The sequence below is a fragment of the Trichechus manatus genome, unplaced genomic scaffold (assembly GCF_000243295.1).
Source record: "Trichechus manatus latirostris isolate Lorelei unplaced genomic scaffold, TriManLat1.0 scaffold00055, whole genome shotgun sequence".
Classification (NCBI taxonomy): domain Eukaryota; kingdom Metazoa; phylum Chordata; class Mammalia; order Sirenia; family Trichechidae; genus Trichechus; species Trichechus manatus.
In genome coordinates this window covers 4,373,630-4,395,723 of record NW_004443991.1, presented here as the reverse complement: position 1 = coordinate 4,395,723, position 22,094 = coordinate 4,373,630, and positions in this window count along the sequence as shown.

Genomic DNA, 22,094 nt, shown 5'->3' with positions numbered 1-22,094 from the left:
CTCTTCATTTTTCTTTGTTCTTTTTTCTGAGTTTTCCTCGAACAGAGTTGTATCCAAGTGTTAGTCTTCAATTCCACTGATCTTGTCTTCCACCATTTCAAATCTGCTCCTCAGCCATTCTATTACACTGTCCATTTCTGAAATCTTGTTGTTTATCTTTTGGATTTCTAATTGTTTTTGTATAATTTCTAGTTGTGAATTTATTTTGACATTTTGTTCCTGCATTATTTTGCTGAATTCTTCCAGTTTTTTGTCTGTATTTTCCATGAATTTGTCTGCCTTTTCCATAAATTTGTCTATTTTTTCCTCATTTTGTCTGCTTTTTGTTTCATCTCTTGGATTATTCTGAGTATTAGAGTTTTGAATTCCCTATCAGGTCGTTCTAGTGCCTTTTCTTCTACCAGAAAGTCATCTGGTGTTTTATTTTGGAGACCTACTGGACCCATCCTGTCCTGTTTTTGTAAATGTTTTGATATTGTTTGCTGTCTTCGGGGAATTCATAGTTATTTTTCTTGTTTATTGATTGTAGATTTGTTTGTTTCATCCTTTTTTTTATTTGGCTATGTCTGAGCAGGCGAGCTGTGGGTTCTTTGTTGTTTACTCATCTGTGGACACGATACTTTTTGCCTCCTTCTCCAATTGGCAGGGTCAGTTGTTCAGATATGGTACAGTAGGACAGGTTTAGCTGAAGAGGAGTTACTGGGATGGGTTGTTTGTGGCACTTACCACAGCCACCAGGGCAGGTCAGTAATCAGTGCATGGCATGTTCCAGTAGTTCGTGTCTGTGCTGCTTGGTGGTGTGATGTTCAGAGCATGGTGCATGTGGGCAGGATAGAGAGGGGAGATTGTTATGTGTGGAGCTAAGATGGATATGAGAGAGAGGAGAGAGGAACAGGAGCCAAAAACATACAAACAAAAAAGAGTGCTAAGGGAGCTTGCTGTTGGAGTGGAGAGATGAGAGACTATGAAATGGAGAAAAAAAGGGGGGGGGAGAAGGAGAAAAAAAAGAAAAGAATGAATAAATAAAAATTAGAAAGAAAAAAGAACAGCAAAGCTCCCAGGGATCCCACCAGTGAAGCTACGAGGTCTGGGGAAGTTGTTCCCAGGTGTTGCAGAACAGCCTGGCTAGAAGGCATAGAGGTATTCAACCCCAGGTTTTCAGGGAACAGAAAGAGAAGGACAGTATAGAGAGACGAGAAACTGAGTAATGAAGAAAGACAGAAAGGGAAAAGAAAAAAAGCAAATTAAAAAAAAAAAGAACAAGAAAAGCCCCCAAAAAAACAGAGGGAAAAAAAAAAACATAAAAAAAGAAATGCTCTCAGGGATCCCTCTGCACATCTTCACAAGCTGAGGAGGTAGATCCCAAGCCGCGTAACACTGCCTAGCCAGAACAGGCTCCCAACTTGAGAAAAGGGAAAGAGAACAAACAAACAATTCAAAACAAACAAACAAAACCCCAGGATCCCACCAGTGTGGCAGCCCAGACCAGGAAGCAGTTCCACACTCAAATGGACCTCCGCAGCCCTTTAGGAAGAAGCAAAGATGGGGCAGGAGCCAGGTATTTGAGCCAAAGGAGGGGGAGGTGGTGACAGTTAAGGAAGAAACCAAAAGAAGCGGAAAAAAGCAACACCAGCAGCCAAGAAATGATGCTCAGAGAGCCGGCCAGTGCAGGCAGGTGGAATCCAAGTAGCCGGTGCTTCCTGGCTAAGATACTGTGACCGCAGGAAGCAGAGGAGGCCGAGTGGGTTTGAAGAAGGGTGGGGGGTGGGAAAGTGTATATCACAAATTACCAGTTGTTCTGTCTCATGCTGGAAGCTCTGTGAAGCTGCTTTCTCATACCCTCATTTGCTGGTCTCTCATAGGAGTCCAAGATGGTAGATTCACGCTGTTTTAGCTGATAGGGGACCTCTGCATGAACCCCTCCTCACTCTCTGTTCTGTCAGTTTTCTCACTCCATTTGGTGCCTGGCTGAATTCTTTATCTCTTCATTTGATGTTTTAGGGTTTCAGGATTACTGTTTTCTCTGTTTGGCTTAGTTTTTAAGATCTTTGCTGCGGAGGGACGATGTGGTGCTTCTGCCTAGAACGCCATTTTGCCGGAAGTCTAACAAACATTTTTGCAGCTATCTAAGAAAATTTAGGTAACCTAACCATCTATACATAATAATGGGTGTTTTTGTTCTATGGATTTGAGTTTAAAATATCTTTTGAATTCATTTACATACAATTGAAAGAAAACTGTGTCATCATCATTCATATAATTTTATCTACCTTATCTGAACTGTTATAATTTCAATCTACAGACATCAACCCTAACTACTTGAAAGGAAATATCAGTAAAATGTATACCTGTTAACATTTCTATAAAATATGTGGGCCTTGTAAGTGTTTAAAAATATTGTAAAACATTAAGGATATTTTTAACTTAATGGCCAGGTAAACATCCATTTTATATTCATGCATATAATCTTAATTGTGCATTCACTCTGTAGAAAGCACTGGGCTGGCAATTGGGAGCAAGGAGTAGAGAAAAACAAGTAAGCAAGTTTAATGATCAAGGTTTCGGCTTATTAAATAACTTACAGTAGACTTGATATAAAGGACATGTACACAATGAATTACATAAAATTGTGAGGAAGTTTAATTTTAGGCTGCTTATCAGAAAGTAAGTCTCATTATTATGATTTTTAGCTAATATTTATCAAATACTATGTGTCAGCCATCATGCTAAGTCTTAGGTTAAGTATATGAAATTGCCAATAATCAACTGCCTTAGGCAAAATAAAATAGAAATGTATCCAAGGTCACAGACATGGTAAATGGTAGAGCTGGAAATAGAATACAATTATATCTGACTCTGAATTTCTCTTCCATTTTGGTATTAAGATTTAATAAAGGGGGTATTTAGGAATAAGTTTTCATCTATACAGAAGATTTGCTTCTTTATAAAAAACACACTTTTCAGGGATTAAATCTATGAACTTAACTTTTTTTTTCCCCTTCAATATATAAAATCTTGAGTTTACAATACTTCATGTGTTTTCAATTTTCTCAAGGGAAGTAAAAAGAATTCTCTAAACCAATTAATTTAATTTATTTCACTATTAAAGAGCAGATGACATATAGTGCTTTCGGGAAATGGCAAAAGTGTCATGAAATGACAGCTACAAAAAGGTAGAGAGACAACTGGTTGAGGAAGTTTCAGTCAGAAGAAACAGCACGAGCAAAGGTGGAAGGTGAAAAAGAGAGCGAGAGAGAGAGACGTATGCAAGGAGATGAAAGTAATTTCAATCAACTTGCTGAGGAATTGAAAGGTGCAGCATAATGTCAAATAGTTAAGCAGGGCCAGATCATGAACAGCTTGAATACCATGATCATATACATTAACGTGAATTTAATGAAAGATTCTTGGAGCAAATTTGAGGAAATACATTTTCTATGTGCTAGGCACTGTGGAGAACAAAGGAGAAAGAGTGGAATTGACTCTTCTCCTTAAAGACTGCAATGAGTAAGAACAGGTAAAATATAGTAAAGCACACAAATATTAACTATGATGCAGACAATAAGTATGTAGTGCTATACTGTGGGATGTTTTTAAGTCTTACCTGGTTATATGGTTGCAGACAGAGTCTTCATGGGATTAGCAAGTGGAAAATAGCCTGGAAGGAATAGTCTTTGATGACCTGGCTGATTTGCTAAGCATTCAACACCAATAACATGTGGTTAAACCAGCAAGATGACAATAGCTTGATTGAAAATGGCATTAGCACATAGAGAGTGTCGGCCAATGTGTTGCAGGTCCATGCAAGGTCTTTTCAAAGATATGAGCTAAATTGAGAAAAACAAAACTAAATGGGTGAATGCATGTGTACATACATACATGGTCATATGGAGAAGAGTATCTGAATAATTCAGGATGATATTCTGCAATCCTGTAAATTTAATATGATTTTGAGATCTACATATATTTGAAAATATTTTGCAAGGATATATTAGGTTATATCCACCACACATCTGTCAGTTTGGCGTACTGTGGTGGCTTGCATGTTTTTGTGATGCTGGAAGCTATGCCACTGGTATTTCAAACACCAGGGGGGTCACCCATTTTGGCTAGGTTTCAGCAGAACTTCAAGACTGAAACAGACTAAGGAGAACAGCTTGGTGGTCTACATCTAAAAATTTGGCTATTGAAAACCTTATGAATAGCAGTGGAACATTGTCTTACATAGTACTGGAAGATGAGCCCCTCAGGTTGGAAGACACACGAAATACAACTGGGGAAGAGATGTCCCCTCAAAGTAGAGTTGATCTTAATGATATAGATGGGACCTTCATTTGTTGATGTGGCACAGCTCAAAATGAGAAGAAACAGCTACAAACATCCATTAATAATAATAATAATGTGGAATGTACAAAGTATGAATTTAGTAAAATTGGAAGTCATCAAAAATGAAGTGGAATGCATAAAGAAAGATATCCTAGGCATTACTGAGCTGAAATGGACTGATATTGGCCATTTTGAATTGGACAATTGTATGGTCTACTCTGCCGGGAATGACAAATGGAAGAGGAACGACATCACAATCATCATCAAAAAGAACATTTCAAAATCTATCTTGAAATAAAATGCTGTCAGTGATAGGATAGTATCTGTACTCTTACAAGGAAGATCTCTTAATACGAATATTATTCAAATTTATAAACCACCCACTAATGCCAAAGATGAAGAAATTGAAGAATTTTACCAACTTCTGCAGTCTGAAATTGATCAAACATGTGCTCAAGATGCATTGATAATTCCTGGTTATTGGAATGTGAAAGTTGGAAAAAACAATGGATCAGTAGTTGGAATATATGGCCTTGGTGATGGAAATGGCCACAGAGATCACATGATGGAATTTTGTAAGACCAGTCACTTATTCATTACAAACAAAATTTTTCAACAACATAAATGGTGACTGTAAACAAGGACCTCATCAGTGGAATACACAGAGATCAAATTGAGTACATCTGTGGAAAGAGATGATGGAAAAACTCCGTAGCATCAGGCAGAAAAAGGCCAGGGGCTGACTGCAGAACACACTATGAATTGCTCATATGCAAGTTTATGTTGAAGCTGAAGAAAAAATGTGTTCTAGAGAACCCAAATACAACCTTGAGTATATCCCACCTGAATTTGGAGACCATCTCAAGAAGAGATTTGACACATTAAACACTAATGACTGAAGACCAGACAAATTATGGGATGACATCAAGGACATCATATATGAAGAAAGCAAAGAGTCATTAAAAAGTCAGGAAAGAAAGAAAAGACCAAAATGAATGTCAGAAGAAACTGTAAAACTTGCTCTTGAATGTAGAGTAGCTAAAGCAAAAGGAAGAAATGATGAAGTAAAAGAGCTGAACAGAAGATTTCAAAGGGCGGCTTGAGAAGACAAAATATGCAAAGACCTGGAGTTAGAAAATCAAAAGGGAAGAACACGCTTGGGATTTCTCAAGCTAAAAGAACTGAAGAAAAAATTCAAGCCTAGAGTGGCAATTTTGAAGGATTCTATGGGCAAAATATTAAATGACACAGGAAGCATCAAAAGAAGATGGAAGGAATACACAGAATCACTGAACCAAAAAGATTTGTTTGACATTCAACTATTTCAGCAGGTAACATGATCAAGAACCAATGGCACTGAAGGAAGAAATCCAAGCTGCACTGAAGGCATTGGCAAAAAACAAGACTCCAGGAAATGACAGAATACCAACTGAGACGCTTAAGTAAACAGGCACACTGCTGGAGGTGCTCACTCCTCTATGGCAAGAAATTTGGAAGACAGCTACCTGGCCAGCCGACCGAAAAAGATCCACATTTGTGTGCATTCCAAAGAAAGATGATCCAACAGAATGCTGAACTTGTCGAACAATACCATTAGTATCACACACACGTAAAATTTTGCTGAAGATCATTAAAAAACGACAGTAGCAGTATATCAACAGGGAACTGCCAGAAATTCAAGTCGGATTCAGAAGAGGACTTAGAATGAGAGATATCACTGCTGATGTCAGATGGATCCTGGCTGAAAGCAGAGAATACCAGAAAGATGTTTATATGTGTTTTACTGACTATGCAAAGGTATTCGACTGTGTGGATCATAACAAATTATAGTAACTTTGCAGAGAGTGGGAATTCCAGAACACTTAATTTTGCTCACGAGGAACCTGTACATAGACCAAGAAGCAGTCGTTTGAACAGAACCAAAAAAACAAAACACAAACCAGTTGCAATAGAGTCGATTCTGACTCATAGCGACGCTATAGGACAGTGTAGAACTGCCCCATGGGTTTTCTAAGGAGCGGCTGGTGGATTTGAACTGCTGACTTTTGGTTAGCAACTGAGCTCTTAACTACTGTGCCACCAGGACTTGTGCATCAGGGGTTGTATCACCATAGATATTCAGTCTGTACCCTGAGCAAATAATCCGAGAAAGTGGACTATATGAGGAAGAATATGGCATCAGGATTGGAGGAAGACTCATTAACAACTTGTGACATGCAGATGACGACCTTGCTTGCTGAAAGTGAAAAAGACTTGAAGCACTTACTGATGAAGATTGGACTACAGCCTTCAGTATGAATTACACCTCAACATAAAGAAAACAAAAATCCTCACAACTGGACCAATAAGAAACATCATGATAAACGGAGAAAATATTGAAGTTGTCAAGAATTTCATTTTACTTGAATCCACAATCAATGCCCAGGAAAGCTGCAGTCAAGAAGTCAAATGATGTATTGTATTGGGCAAATGTGCTGCAAAAGATCTCTTTGAAGTGTTGAAAAGCAAAGATACTACTTTGAGGACTAAGGTGTGCCTGATCCAAGCCAAGGTATTTTGTCAATAGCCTTGTATGCATGTGAAAGCTGGGCAATAAACAAGATCGAAGAATAGTTGACACCTTTAAATTATGGTGTTGGTGAAGATTTTGAATATAGCATGGACTGCCAGAAGAGCGAACACATCTGTCTTGGAAGAACAGCCAGAGTGCTCCTTGGAAGTGAGGATGGCGAGAGTTCCGCTCATGTACTTTGGACATGTTATCAGGAGGAGCCAGTCCCTGGAGAAGAACATCACAACTGGTAAAGTAGAGGGTCAGCAAAAAAGAGGAAGACGCTCTACGACGTAGATCTACACAGTGGCTGAAAAAATGGACTCAAACACAGCAATGATTATGAGGATGGTGCAGGACTGGGCAGTGTTTTGTTCTGTTGTACATAGGGTCACTATGAGTCAGAATTAACTCAACAGCACCTAACAACAACAGCATTATATTACATAAATGTGCTTAACTGAATGTCAGATCAGTTGGAAACAAGCCTCATAAGAGAAACTGGAACGGATTTATTCAAAACGAAGCTTCTATGCAAAAAATAATGTGTATTGCTGAAATATAAATTGACCATTGAAAGATGTGTGCAGTAATAAAACAGGTAAAGTTCTTCATTAAACAAACTTTTTTAAGTTCCTCAGAATTATTTCTATGAGACTCTAAAGAATTATAAATATCAGGGAGAAGATTATAGATATATACAGAACTTCATCAAATCCTCTTGTCCTTACGGCAGAGGGAAAAGTATCTTACACAAGAGATTTTCACAATCCATACCCACCTGGATTACGCCACCATATCGACATTTCTACCTCTCCTGGGGAAGCTAGTAAATATTTGAGATATTAATAAAAAATTTGACTAACAAATAATGTTTCAGGTTTTATTCTCTGATTAAAACTAATCATCAACATACTATTTGCAGAAGTATTTCAGATATTAATTCAAGGGATGTCTTCCAAGTTTAAATAAAAACAGAATTAATAAATAAACACTATATTTTGTCTCACTTTTTTTTTTTAATTCACATATCGTGAGTCCAAGCATTCAAGAAGTTTGAAAGAAGGGGCTATTATTCTTTAGGCTTTAGCATGGTAGGTATTCAGTAACAAGGCACTGAATGAGTAAATTAATTTTATGTGTGAGACGCAAGTTTTTCTGATCCAAGCTTTGTCCTTACCTTAAGCTCACCTTAAATCCTCTAACTTAAGCTATGCCTTCCTCAATTTCTTTAACTTATACCTATGATTTACTACTATATACCTCTAGGTTATATCTTAGTTCCACAAAATTTAGCCCTTAAATATATTCCAAATACTTCCATAAAATTAAGAATCATTAACAGGGTTGAACACATAGCCAATCCTGAAAAATGCTTATTGAAATAAAATGAAATATACTAGCTTGCTCAATGCACTATCAAGGCATTGTGGTCTAATTATGAAGATAATAGAAAACATGTCATACTTGAAATATTAGTGCCTAGATCCATGTCATTAATAAATAAATAATGAATGAAAATTTTAGGTAAGAGATACACAGGAGATGTAGTTAGAGATGACTGCAAAGTTTTTGGCCTAGATGACTTGGCAAAGTATCAAAAAGCAAAAAGGGAACTCATGATGAGGAGGTGATTTGGGGAAAAGATGTTGCATTCTGTATTTTTCATGTTAGGTTTAACGTACAAATTAATTGTCAATTGAAGTCTCTAGTAAGCTGATTAAAAATTAATTATTTGTTCCTTCAATCATCAGATAATAACAACTATCATTTTATGAAGATTTACAATATGCCAGGCAGTATACTAAGTGCTTTATATGAAGTTTCTTATTTAACTACCAAAATAATAATAATAATGTTGTTAGGCATGTGTCATTGTACCAATTTCAAAGGTTATATATATATATATATACACACACATATGGTCAATAACTATGACACTATGACTCAACTGAGTAGGAGATCCATAATTTCAACCTTTATATGTCAGTTTCCAAAACCCATTGTATCAATGACTTTAGTACATATTGCTACCAGAAATATTGAGTGATAACACCTTGCAAACATTGCATAAAGCATTGTAAATGAAAAGACAAATAAAATATGGCCTCTGTCATTGCATAGAAGTAAGGGAGCAGGGAAAGATGATATGTAATCAGATATGTGCATTTTAGGCATATGTACAGTAGTTCCAAAAAAGGAACTAGCACACTGTAGTGAGGCATAGGGAAGATCAGGAAAAGCAAGAAACCAGGGAGTAGACTACACTTGGAAATGAAATGAGGGAAGTGATGATATGAGAGTGACTCTCTGAAGAATAGAAAACCTGAGGATACTTACGGAAATAAAAAGGCAAACGAAGAATTTTGGGAAGAAGAATTAGGACTAGCAACCCTAGAGGTGAGCACCTATATGTAAAAATTATCATACTACTTCATTTAACTATTTTTCTCATTTTATGATTAAAACAACAGTAAGAGTTAAGTGTTGTCACTAACATTTTGCTTATGAGAAAACTGTGGTTTAAAGAAGCTGAGTGAATTGGCCACGATATATAGCCACTTGATGGTGGAAATAACGCTGCAATCTGGCTTTGGTTAAATAGAAGTCACCATATTTTCTCTCAATTGGAGGCAGTATAACTGCTGGAAACATCTCGATGATTCTCAGGTGTTCAGATTCAAAGCCTGGGTTTTAATGGGCTGTGAATGCCAAAAACAGAGGAAAGATCCTACAAAGTAAGGTAAAGGAAAGTCAAATTAGAGACCTCTCCATAGAACTGACGCACTACCAACAGGGGAATGAGATTTTTAAAATGACTTCAGAAGAAGATGGTGTAGATACATGGATGTTTTGAACTTGATTCTGTTGTTGTTGTTAGTTGCTATTCAGTTGATTCCGACTCACAAAGACCCTATGTACGACAGAATGAAACACTGCCTTGTCCTACAACATCCTCACAATCATTGTTATCTTTGAGTCCATTGTTGCAACCACTATGTCAATCCATCTCATTAAGGGTTTTCCTCTTTTTCACTGACCGTCTACTTTACCAAGCACGATCTCCTTCTCCAGGGACTGGTTCCTCCTGATTACATGTTCAGACTTTGTGAGATGAAGTCTCACCATCCTTACTTCTAAGGAGTATTCTGGCTGTACTTTTTCCGAGACAGATATGTTCATTCTTCTGGCATTCCATGGTATAATCAATATTCTTTGCCAAGATCATAATTCAAATACATCAATTCTTCTTCAGTCTTCTTTATTCATTGATCAGCTTTCATATGCATATGAGGTGAGTGAAAACACCATGGCTTGGGTCAGGCGCACGTTAGTTCTCAAAGTGACATCTTTGCTTTTGAACATTTTAACGAGGTCTTTTTCAAGCAGATTTGTCCAATGTAATACAGTGTGTCCTTTGATTTCTTGACTGCTGCTTCCGTGGGTGTTGATTGTGGATTCAAATAAAACGAAATCCTTACAACCTCAATATTTTCCCCATTTATCATGATGTTGCTTATTGGTCCATTGTGAGGAGTTTTTGTTTTCTTTATGTTGAGGTGTAATTTGTACTGAAGGCTGTGGTCTTAATCTTTCAGCAGTAAGCACTTCAAGTCCTCTTCACTTTCAGCAAGCAAGGTTGTGTCATCTGCATATCTCAGGTTGTTAATGAGTCTTCTTCCAATCCTGATACCGTGTTCTTCACACAGTGCAGCTTCTTGGATTATTTCCTCGGCATAACAGATTGAATAAGTATGGTGAAATGACATAACTGTGACACACACATTTCCTGATTTTAAACCGTGCATTATCTGTGGGAAATTATCAGCCTGGGAATGATCTGCACGCGGACACTCCCGAGCTGATTGCAAGGTCTCCGGGATCCGGACTGCACGTCCTGCACGCAGACGTGCCGTTCCCACCTGCAAACGGGAGGGAGCACCGAGTCTCTGAGAACTTGCTGATCTGTGAGCCTTAAAAGATAAGTTCGGATACTTACAAAAGTCTTGATGTGCTTTGAAGGAGAAAAACCACTTATGTTGACCAGATATTTGGAATAATGCCCAGGCGGAGACCTTAAAAATAAACCACTGCAAGTCCTCAGGGCTGCAGTCTTGTTTGTCTTTGTGTGTGTCTGTCTTTTTTGTTCATTTCGCCGCCCAAAAACTGCGACATTATCCCCTTGTTCTGTTCCAATGACTGCCTCCTGGTCTATGTGCAGGTTCTTCATGAGCACAATTAAGTGTTTTGGAATCCTTTCTCATTATGAAAATGGGGCATCTTTATTAAAAAAAGAAAAAAATATTCTCAGAAAATTCCTAAGTACCACACTACATATGAGATCTGGGATTTCTAATTCCAGTCTAGCTGTATCACCTAATTCATTATTTAATAATATAGAATGTATTTTATTTGGTTTCCTCTCAGAGGGATGCATTATAATCTTAAATAACTCCCCATGTAAAGTTCAAAAAATTTAAGTCAAAAGTTAAAATCACACAAGACACATGAAAAAACCACAATGAGAAAAAGTCAGTGGAAAGAAAGAAGGAAGTAAGGAAAGAGAGGAATTAGACTTGCCAAAACTGCAGATACTGAAATTACCTTGTAGAGAATATGAAATTAATATGCTTATTATGTAATCATAATTAAGGATCAATCATTTACTAAAAACAACCAAGCCAATTTATAAAATAAAGATAATTTCTAGAAACAACAAAATATTATTGAAATTTAACTCAATATCCAAAAAATGAAAAACAAAACCCATTGGTTTTGAATCACTTCCAACTCATAGAGACCCTATAGGACAGACTAAAACTGCTCCATAGGGTTTCCAAGGCTGTAATTCTTTACAGAAGCAGATTGCCATATCTTTTTCCCACAGAGTGGCTGGTGGGTTCAAACCACAGACCTTCTAGTTAGCATCCCAAGTGCTTTAACCACTGCACCACCAGAGCTCCTTAACTTGATGTAAGACTGAAAAATATGTTACATTTAACTGAGAATAAAATTAGTAAATTGGAATATAGACCTCAGAAATTTTCCAGAATGCTGCAGAAAGGTGAAGAGATTGAAACACAAGAGGATATGATTATAGAGGATTAGTGACAGGTCCTAGCTCGATTTTTAATTGAATTTCTGGAATGACAAAATTGAGATATGTGGAAAGAGAAGATAGCTGAAAAGATATTGGTTGAATATATGTATATATTCTCAGAATTGATGAAAAACTCACATTAAAAAAAAAACTGACAAATTCCAAGCAAATAATAAAAAACTAAATTCACACTTGGACAACTTTTAACCCATATGCACAACACCAAAAGCAAGAAAACTTTTAAATGTAGATAAAGAGAAAAGCCACATTAGCCAAATGTTAACATAAAAAATGTAAGCCAGAGAATAATAGAATAAAATTTTCAAAATGTAGACTATAACCTTTAATTTGAAATTGTTGAACCAGTGAAACTAGAACTGAATAAAAACAAATAAAGTAAATATCAATATTTGTGAGAGACAACTAGAAGGCAACTAAAATGAAGATGCATAACATTAGACATTATATGAGTAGAGAAGAAAGATTGAAAATAAATAAGCCACACACTTAGCGGAAGAAGTAAAAAAAAGTCTGATAATATGATAAAAAGAAAGATACCATAGAGAAGACTGAGAAAGCCAAAAGTTGGTTATATGAGAAATCTAACAAAATTGACAAATAATTGACAATATTAATAAACAGGAGGGGGGGATGAACCAAATAAACAATGTTAGGAGAAAAATGGGAATACTAGTGAAGCAGAAACTAATACATTAATAGTAGAATACTATAAATATATTTTCTTAAAAACCTAAAATTTCAGTGAAAAGGAAAATAATTAAGAAGGAACAAAAAACACAAATGGTCTTGCAGTCATTAAAGTAAATGAACGAATGTCTGTATATAAAAGCACACTATATTATAGGAGACTGTTACCAAAAAGAAGCCCTAATAACACAGTGATTAAGAGCTTGGCTGCTAACCAAAAGTTCAGCAGTTTGAATTCACCAGCTGCTCCTTGTTCTACTCTGTCCTATACAGTCTCTATGAGTTGGAATTGACTTGACGGCAAAAGGTTTTTATTGCCAAAAAGATAAGAAAGTAATAATGGCAATTTCACTCAACTCTTCCAGAATATAAAAGAAGGAATACTTAATTTATATCATGAGGTTAGTAAAACCTTAACTTATATCATGAGGCAAAAATACTAACTACTACATAAAAAAATAGAGATTATTTCCTAAATACAACTTTTTTTTCAATTTTAGGGAAATCTATGAATGCATTTTACTACAATGATGATTTACAGAGAAAACCTATATAATTTTCTCAATACATGTAAATAAATCTTTCAATAAATTTTAACAATGATTAATGTTTAAAAAACAAACTTGCAGCAAACAAGGAAATGAAAGAAAATTCCTCAACCTAATTAAAGTTATCTACAAACAGAATAATAAGAATGGCAAAATAAAGTTAAAGGTTAAATATTCCAAAATTACTTTAAAAAAAAAAAAAGCCAAATTCATTTTGCTGTGCAGTCAATTCCAACTCACAATGACCCTATAGGACAGAGTAGAACTGCTCCATAGGGTTTCCAAGGAGTGGCTGGTGGATTTGAACTGCCGACCTTTTTTGGTTAGCAGCCGTATCATGCCATACCTCTTAACCACTACTCCATTAGGGCCCCAAGACTACTTTAGAAGTCTGAAAAAGGTAAGAATACTCATAATTTTCACTTCTATTTAATATTATACTGGTAGTCTGAGCCAGTGCAAATAAAAGAATAAGAAATAAATCTTACAATGATTGAAAATAAAGGAATAAAACCGTCATTATTCAGTTCATATGTTTGCATACTGTCTTAGGCTAGATTCTCTAGAGAAGCAAAACCAGTGAAGTACATATATATAGTTACATATGTGTGTATATGTATATATATATATAGAGAGAGAGAGAGAGAGAATGAGATTTATCTAAAGGAAATGGCTCATGTGGTTGTAGAGGCTGACAAGTCCCAAATCTGTGGGTCAGCTGTCAGGCTGGAGGCTCCTCCTGACTTATGTAGCTGTAGGGGCTGATGAACTCAAAATCAGCGGGTCAGACAGCAGGCTGCTGGCTCACAGGTGTGGAGGCTGATGAATCACAAAATTGGCAGGCAATATGCAAGCCACTGGCTCAAGTCCCAAGAACTGGAAGTCAGATGATGATGAGCCAGATGCAGGATCCAGAGCAAGCAAAAGCCTGGAAGCTTTGCTAGAATGTCCATACATATTGGATGCAGGCCCCACCCCCAAGGAAACTCCCCTTACAACTGATTGGTTGATCACATCAGATCACAGCAAAGAGTTGATTACATTATATCACAGAATGGAGGATAACTACATCATTGCATAACAGCCAAACTACATCATTACATATCTGCCAAACCACAAAGAACCATAACCCAGCCAAGCTGACAAACAACCTTAACCATCACACTCCACGCACTGTCAACTTGGCACCTGTATACATGTGCTTAAACCATACACAATCTCTAAATAAAGACAATTACAAAGTCTTACTTGTGCCTAACATGATAGAACTAACATATGTAAAACTGAAAACACACTAGCCCTGTTTATCTTATATTTTATATGTTATGAAAACAAAACTATTTGATACATACATACAAGGAAGGAATACTCATAACAATTACAGTCCTTGTTTCTGCAACTGATCACATGGTCGTAACTGGTATTTAGAACTACCTTCTTCCACCACCCATTCCACATTACCTTTACCTTCAGCAAGCACCTCAGCTGGTTGTGGATCTTTGCTTGGTGGGGTGGCCCAAACATTCATTCCAGAAGGGTCTGGGTCAGTAGTAGTCATATTGGAATTGAGTTGCTGTAGTTTTCCATTGACTTTGATCACAGGGAATGGCAGTACTAAGAGATGCCCTAAGGAATCTCCTGTATTCCAGACATACTCTTCTTTACCTCCATTATGCAACATCAATCCAATTTCCGCTTGGTAGTCAGGATCATTAACACAAGACAATATGGTAATTCCCTTCTTTGCCTGTTGATCCAGAGGCAGGAGGAGCCCAAAGTGGTCACGTGGGATTTTTAACTTTCATTTCAATGGAATCTGTGTTGTATCTCAGGTGGGAGCATTCCCTCCTTGGAACTAAGACCTCTAGACCCACAAAGCATAGGGTCACAGGGACAAGAAGCAAAAATTTTATGATTCGATCACTAGGGGTGCCACTTCCATTTCCACTCCTTGATTCCAGGAACCATGAATTTTGGATATGGAAGAAACAGCACAATATATTGGATGCTGGCTTAGTCCATATACAGCCACCTGAAGAACATTGTCTCAACCTTGCAAAGTGTTGTCACCTAGCTGGTACCGTAATTGTGTCTTTAGGAGGCCATTCCATTGTTCTATCAAGCCAGCAGAGCCCTGTTGGCACAGTGGTTAAGAGCTCGGTTGCTAACCAATAGGTCAGCAGTTTGAATCCACCAGCCACTCCTTGGAAACCCTATGAGGCAGTTCTGCTCTGTCTTATAGGGTCGCTATGTGTCGAAATTGACTCGGCGGCAATGGGTGTGTTTTTTTTTTTTTCTTTTGGTTATCAAGCCAGCTGCTTCAGGATGATGGGAAACATGGTAGGATCAGTGAATTCCATTAGCATGCGACATTGCCATATTTCATTTGCTGTGAAGTGAGTCCCTCATGGATGATAGTTTTGGCAGAAGTGTCACATACAGAGAAGGAAAATCTGTATCTAGAGTAAGTATCTATCTCAGTAAGAATGAAATGCTGCCCTTTCCTTGCTGGAAGCAGTCCAATGTAATCAATCTGCCTGGTTGTTGATTGCTGGCTGATTGCCTCCAGGAACAGTGCCATACGAGGGACTCAGTGTTGGTCTCTGCTGCTGGCAGATTGGGCACTCAGCAGTGGCTGTAGCCAAGCCAGCCTTGGTGAGTGGAAGTCCATGTTACTGAGCCCTTGTATGACCTCCATCCTTGCCACCATGGCCACTTTGTTCAGGAGGCCATTGGGATATGACAGGAGTGACTAGAGAAAGAGGATGACTGGTTTCCACAGAACATGTCATCTTATTCTCTTGATTGTGAAAATCCTCTTATGCTGAGGTCATCCTTTGGTGAGCATTCACATGAGATACAAATATCTTCACTTCTTTGACCCATTCAGAGAAGTCTATCCACATACTTCTTCCCCATACCTTTTTATCTCCAATTTTCTAATCATGTTCCTTCCAAGTCCCTGACTATCCAGCCAAATCATTGGCAACAGCCCATGAATCAGTATACAATTGCACATCTGTCCATTTCTCCTTCCAAGTAAAGTGAATAACCAGGTGCACTGCTAAAAGTTCTGTCCACTAGGGGATATTCCTTCACCACTGTCCTTCAGGGAGGCCCAAGAAAGTGTTTGCAGTGTGTCACTGTCCACTTTTGAGTGGTGCCTGCATTTTGCACAGAACCATCTGTGAACCAGGCAGGAGTTCCTCTTCATCAGTCAGCTGATAATAAGGAAATCTCCATGAGTCCATACGTGCAGACTGGGAGATGGTCGGTAATGTGACAGAAGTGGAGACCGTGGGCATTTGTGCCACTTCCTCATGCAACTTACTTGTGCCTTCAGGTCCTGCTCAAGCCTTACCTCGTATATGCCAATTCCATTTAATGATGGAGTGATGCTGTGCACATGTGACTTTATGATTCTGTGGTTCAGACAATATTCAGTCCATGATGAGCAATTCAGACAGCATGGTGACTTGGTAGCCCATGGTTAAGTGTTCAGTCTCTACTAAAGCCCAATAACAAGCCAAAAGCTGTTTCTCAAAAGGGGAGTAATTATCTGAAAACGATAGCAGGGCTTTGCACCAGAATCCTAAGTGTCTGTGCTGTGATTTACCCGTAGGAGCCAAAGACCCCAAACAGCATCTCTATCTGCCACAGCCACTTCAAGAACCATTGAATAAGCCAGATCATATGTCCCAAGTGGCAGAGAGGCTTGCACAGCAGCCTGAACTTGTTGCAGAGCCTTCTCTTGTTCTGGGCCCCACTCAAAACTAGCAGCTTTTTGAGTCACTTGATAAATAGGTTAGAATAACATGCTCAAATGAGGGATATGTTGCCTCCAACATCCAAAGAGACCCATCAGGGATTATGCCTCTTTTTAATAGTAAGAGGGGCCAGATGCAACAACTTATTATTCACCTTAGAAGGAATATCTCAACTTGCCTACACCATGAACATTTAGAAATTTCACTGTGTTGGAAGTCACCTGAATTTTTGTTGGATTAACTTCACACCCTCTAGCTCACAAATATCTTACCAATGAGTCCAGAGTCATTGATATAAGACTCTGTAGTGATGAAATGAACAAGAGTGATGTCTTGTAGAAGGGAAAGGCTATCAAGTTCCCTGCAGACTAAATTATGGCATAGGGCTGGAAAGTTTATATACTTGAGGTAGGACAGTGAAGGTGTATTGCTGGCCTTGCCATCTGACAACAAACTGTTTCTGGTGGTTCTTCAAAACCAAAATTGAGAAAAAGGCATTGGCCAGATCAATAGCTGTGTAGCAGGTACCAAGAGAAAATTAATACAATTTTCTCAAGCAGCGAAACCACATCTGGAACAGCAGGTGTGATTGGAGTCACTACCTGGTTAAATTAACCATAATCCACTCCTCATTCTCCAAGATCGATCTGTTTTTTGCACAGGCCAAATAGGCTAGTTGAATGAGGATGTGGTGGGACTCACAACCCCTGTATACTTTAGGTCCTTAATGGTGGCAATAATCTCTGCAATCCCTCCAGGAGTGTGGTATTGCACTCGGTTTACTATTTTTCTAAGGTATGGGCAGTTCTAATGGCTTCCATTTGGCTTTTTCTACCATAATAGCCCTTCCTCCACTTGTCAGGGATCCAATGTGGGTGTTCTGCCAATTGCTGCGTATATATATTCCAATTATGCATTCTGGAACTGGAGAAATCATTACAGGATGGTTTCAGGAACCCACTGGACCTACTGTGAGATGGACATGAGCTAAGACTTCCTTAATTACCTGACCTCCGTACGCCCCCACTCTGACTTGGTGGGTCACAGTGACATTTTGGTTCTCTTGAAATTAGTCAGTTCAGAGCCAGTATTCATTAATCCCTCAAAAGTCTGATTATTTGCTTTTCCCCAATGAACAGTCATACTTGTATAAGGCTGTAGATCCCTTTTAGAGAAGACTGGGAGAAACATTAACAGTATAAATTTTCAGCAGTATAGTGAGGCCCTTGCTCAAAGGAACTCAGCTACCCCTCACTAAAGGGGTTGTGGGTCTGGAAACTTGCTGAAGTCTGGGAATTGATTAAAGGGTCAGGATTCTCTTTTCTGGCGATTCTAGTTAGACTGCTGTTCATTTGACCTAGAATTCTTCCACATGTATAGATCAAGTAAATATTTAGTAGATTTCCCATCTATTTCACTCCTAGGGAAATCATGACTAAGTAGCCAACCCCATAAGTTCATACGAGTCTGACTATTCTTATTACTACTTTGACTGTACTGTCCATTACAGTAACCACATCCACCTTGTCTTCCTTGATTGAATGCCACCACTTGGCCCCTACCACCATAGGGTCCAATCAGCCCCATTGCAATTAGATATCCTAATTCAGTTAGGGTACATCACACTGTCAAATCTGACTTACATATAATAGCAATCATAGCAGTCTTCAAAGAGGCTGAAACTCCCTGCACAAATTTGTTCCTCATCATTATGTATATATATATGTACATACATGCATAGAAAGGTGTGTCCTGTAGACACTCTATGGGTGGGTGTGATGTTCCCACCTGATAAATCTAGTCTAACATGGCAATTTTCCTAAGCCTTTGGATACCTTCTTCTACAGTATATCAAGTCAGGTCTGGTAATTCAACTTGATTTAGTGTAGGATACAGAGTAATTTATACTTCAGCAAACCAACCAAATAAACAATTAAGACCTTCCCTAACCTCTCGAGCTGAAAAATTGGATGAAGAATCTGTGCTTAGTGGGCCCATATCAATAAACTCAGACTGATCCAACTTTATGTTCCTTTTCACCATTATCCCACACCCTTAATAGCCATTCCTACACATATTCCCCAGGTTTCTCTTAGTACATATTAGGAAAGTCAAGCAGTCCTTTTGGACTTTAGCACACCTCCTCCCGGGTCACACATTGTACTTCACCTTTGGGGCTTACTGGGACTTAAGTATAGTTATAGGTCTAGAAGCAAAAATGGATGGTGGGAATATGTTCTGAGAATATTCAGCAATATCTTGTAAGGCACCTGTCTCAGACAATCCTTCAGGCAATGACTCAGATGCCACCCTCGTCAATATCTCAGACAAAGGCTCTTCAGACACAGCTGGGTTAATCTTATCAGATGTGGATTGAGGGGCAAATGGTTACTTGAGAGTGTGGCTTAGCAAACAAAGATGGAATAATCTCATCAGAAGACAGGGAGAGGGCTAGTTCTGTTTGTAGGAGTGATTCAATGGAATTTAGGGGCTCAGTGTCCCCAGCTTCCTTTTTATTTGCCTATGTGTCCCCATCCAAAATTTCAAGATCCCATTTCTTCTTAATCAATGCCCTCATTTTAACTTCAGACACCATTCAAGGTTGGGAATTCAGTTGACATTGTAATTTAGTCAGTCTTACAATAAGACTCTGGATTTGGTTTTCGGAAATATCAGCTCTGTTACTACAAGAGATAAGGCTTTCTTTCAGGGCACAAGTGGCAACTTTGAGGTTATTTTTGTGGCACTTGAGCTGTGACTTTGAAGCCCTGAGCGCACCTCTTTCCTTCACCATTTTGTCTAGCAAAAGAGGACCAACCAACCAGCTTCCTTGTACTCATTCTGACAAAATTGTAGAAAAGCATCAAACATGTAATCACCTGGAGCCTTGCCTCTCATCAATACTTGATCCATTGGTGGTGATATTTTGCATATTTCTATTGCCACTTCACACCTTGGATTAGCATTTCCTCTTTACCGCTGGAAGCAGAGTCATCAACATCTTTAAGACTAACCAGACTTCAGAACCAATTTAGAAACTCATCCTTAAAATTTTGTATCTCTAGAACAACTCTCAGCAGCAAACATCTTAGGCTGGGTTCTCTAGAGAGGTAAAATCAGTGAAATGTATATATACATATATGTGTGTGTATGTATATATATGTATAGATACATTTATGTATATATGTATATAGAAATACAGGTATGTATATAGAGAGATTTATCTTAAGGATGTGGATCACATGTTCTAGAGGCTGGCAAGTCCCAAGTCGGTGAGTCAAGTGTCAGGCTGGAGTCTTCTCCTGACTCACATAGCTGTGGGGGCTGACGAACCCAAGATCGGTGGGGCAGATGGCAGGCTGCTGGCTCAAGGGCTGCAAAGGCTGATGAATTCAAAATTGGCAGGTGAGACAGCAGGATGCTGGCTCACAGGTTGCGGATACCAACTAATCCCAAGATCAGCAGGCAATACGGCAGGCTGTTGGCTCAAGTCCCAAGAACTGGAAGTCAGATGATGACGAGCTGTATGCAGGATCCAGAGCAAGAAAAAGCCAGCGAGCTATGCCAGAATGTCCATATATATTGGATGCAGGCCACATCCACGAGTAAACTCCTCTTACAACTAATTGGCTAATCACATCAGATCACTTCACAGTGATTACATTATATCACAAAATGGAGGATAACTGCATCATTACATAACTGCCAAATTACATCATTACATAACTGCCAAACCATTGAGAATCATGGTCCAGCCAAGATGACACACAACCTTAACCAACACAGCTACTCAGAAAATCCAATGTTAAAAAATATGTCAATTATAATTTAGGGAAAAAAAACTACCATTTTTAAATAACAAAATATAAAGTACCTAGAAAAAAATCTAAAAAAAAAGTGAAAAATATGTATAACATTTAAAAGCTTCATTGAAGAAATTAAAATCTCTCAATAAATGAAGTATCTTAGAACTAAGAAAGCAATAACCTAAACAGGTCAATTTTCCCTCACTAAATCTATAGATTTTTTTTTTTTTTTTAATGAAACCTAATAGGTAGAGGGAAATTTTATATGGAAGAACACAAAAAGCCCACATGAGTCAGCAGACAATCAAAAAAAAAAAAAAAAATAGAGGAGGCAGAACATTTCCCATCATATACCCATATTAGTGAAAATGGCCTGGAATATTGGTCCAGAGATAGATGAATTGATGACTGTAAGAAAATAGCCCCAAAATTCTTACAACCCTGATAATTAGTTTTCGCATATGGCTCTCCTATGAATCCCTTGCCTCCTAATTTTCTACATGATCTTGGCTGACCCTATGACTCAACTTTGACTAATAGAATGCAGCAGAAATGCCTACTCCATGAATTCTTCACCTTGCAGATTCCCTATGGATTTCTTAGAACATATACTCTTTCAAAATCTAGTTGCCAAGTAAGACTTCTGTCTAAACTGAAATCTCCATGAAGTGGAAAAGCCCAAGGTAACCATGTGAAAAGGTTACATGTAGAGAGATGCTCAGCCAGCCACTAGCTGTTTGAGTCATCCCAGCTGAGGTACCTGACATGTTAGTAGAGAAGCTATCGTGGATATCTAGCTCAGCTGAGTCCTCTAATAATGCCAACTCAGCCCTCATCTGATTTCAGCTTCATGGGTAACTCCAAGTGAGATCTATCTAACTGAAACCTAAGCACAGAACCATGAGAGATAATAATAAAGGTTTTTTTTAAAGCCATTAAGTTTTGGGGAGCTTTGTGATACAGTAATAGACTAGAATTGATCAATGGGGAAAGAATGTATTGTTGATATGTAGTACAGAAATTGCTTTTTTCCATACAGAAAAGTCAAACTGTATTCTTACTTATGTTATATACAAAATTAGCACCAGATAGATCAAGAATTAAGTGAGAAAGGAAAAACTTAAATACTTAAAAAATTTTTTTTTATTGTACTTTAGATGAACGTTTACAGAACAAATAGTTTCTCATTAAAGAGTCAGTACACATATTGTTTTATGACATTGGTTAATAACTCCACGACATGTCAACACTCTCCCTTCTCAACCTTGGAGGACACTTTTTTTTTTT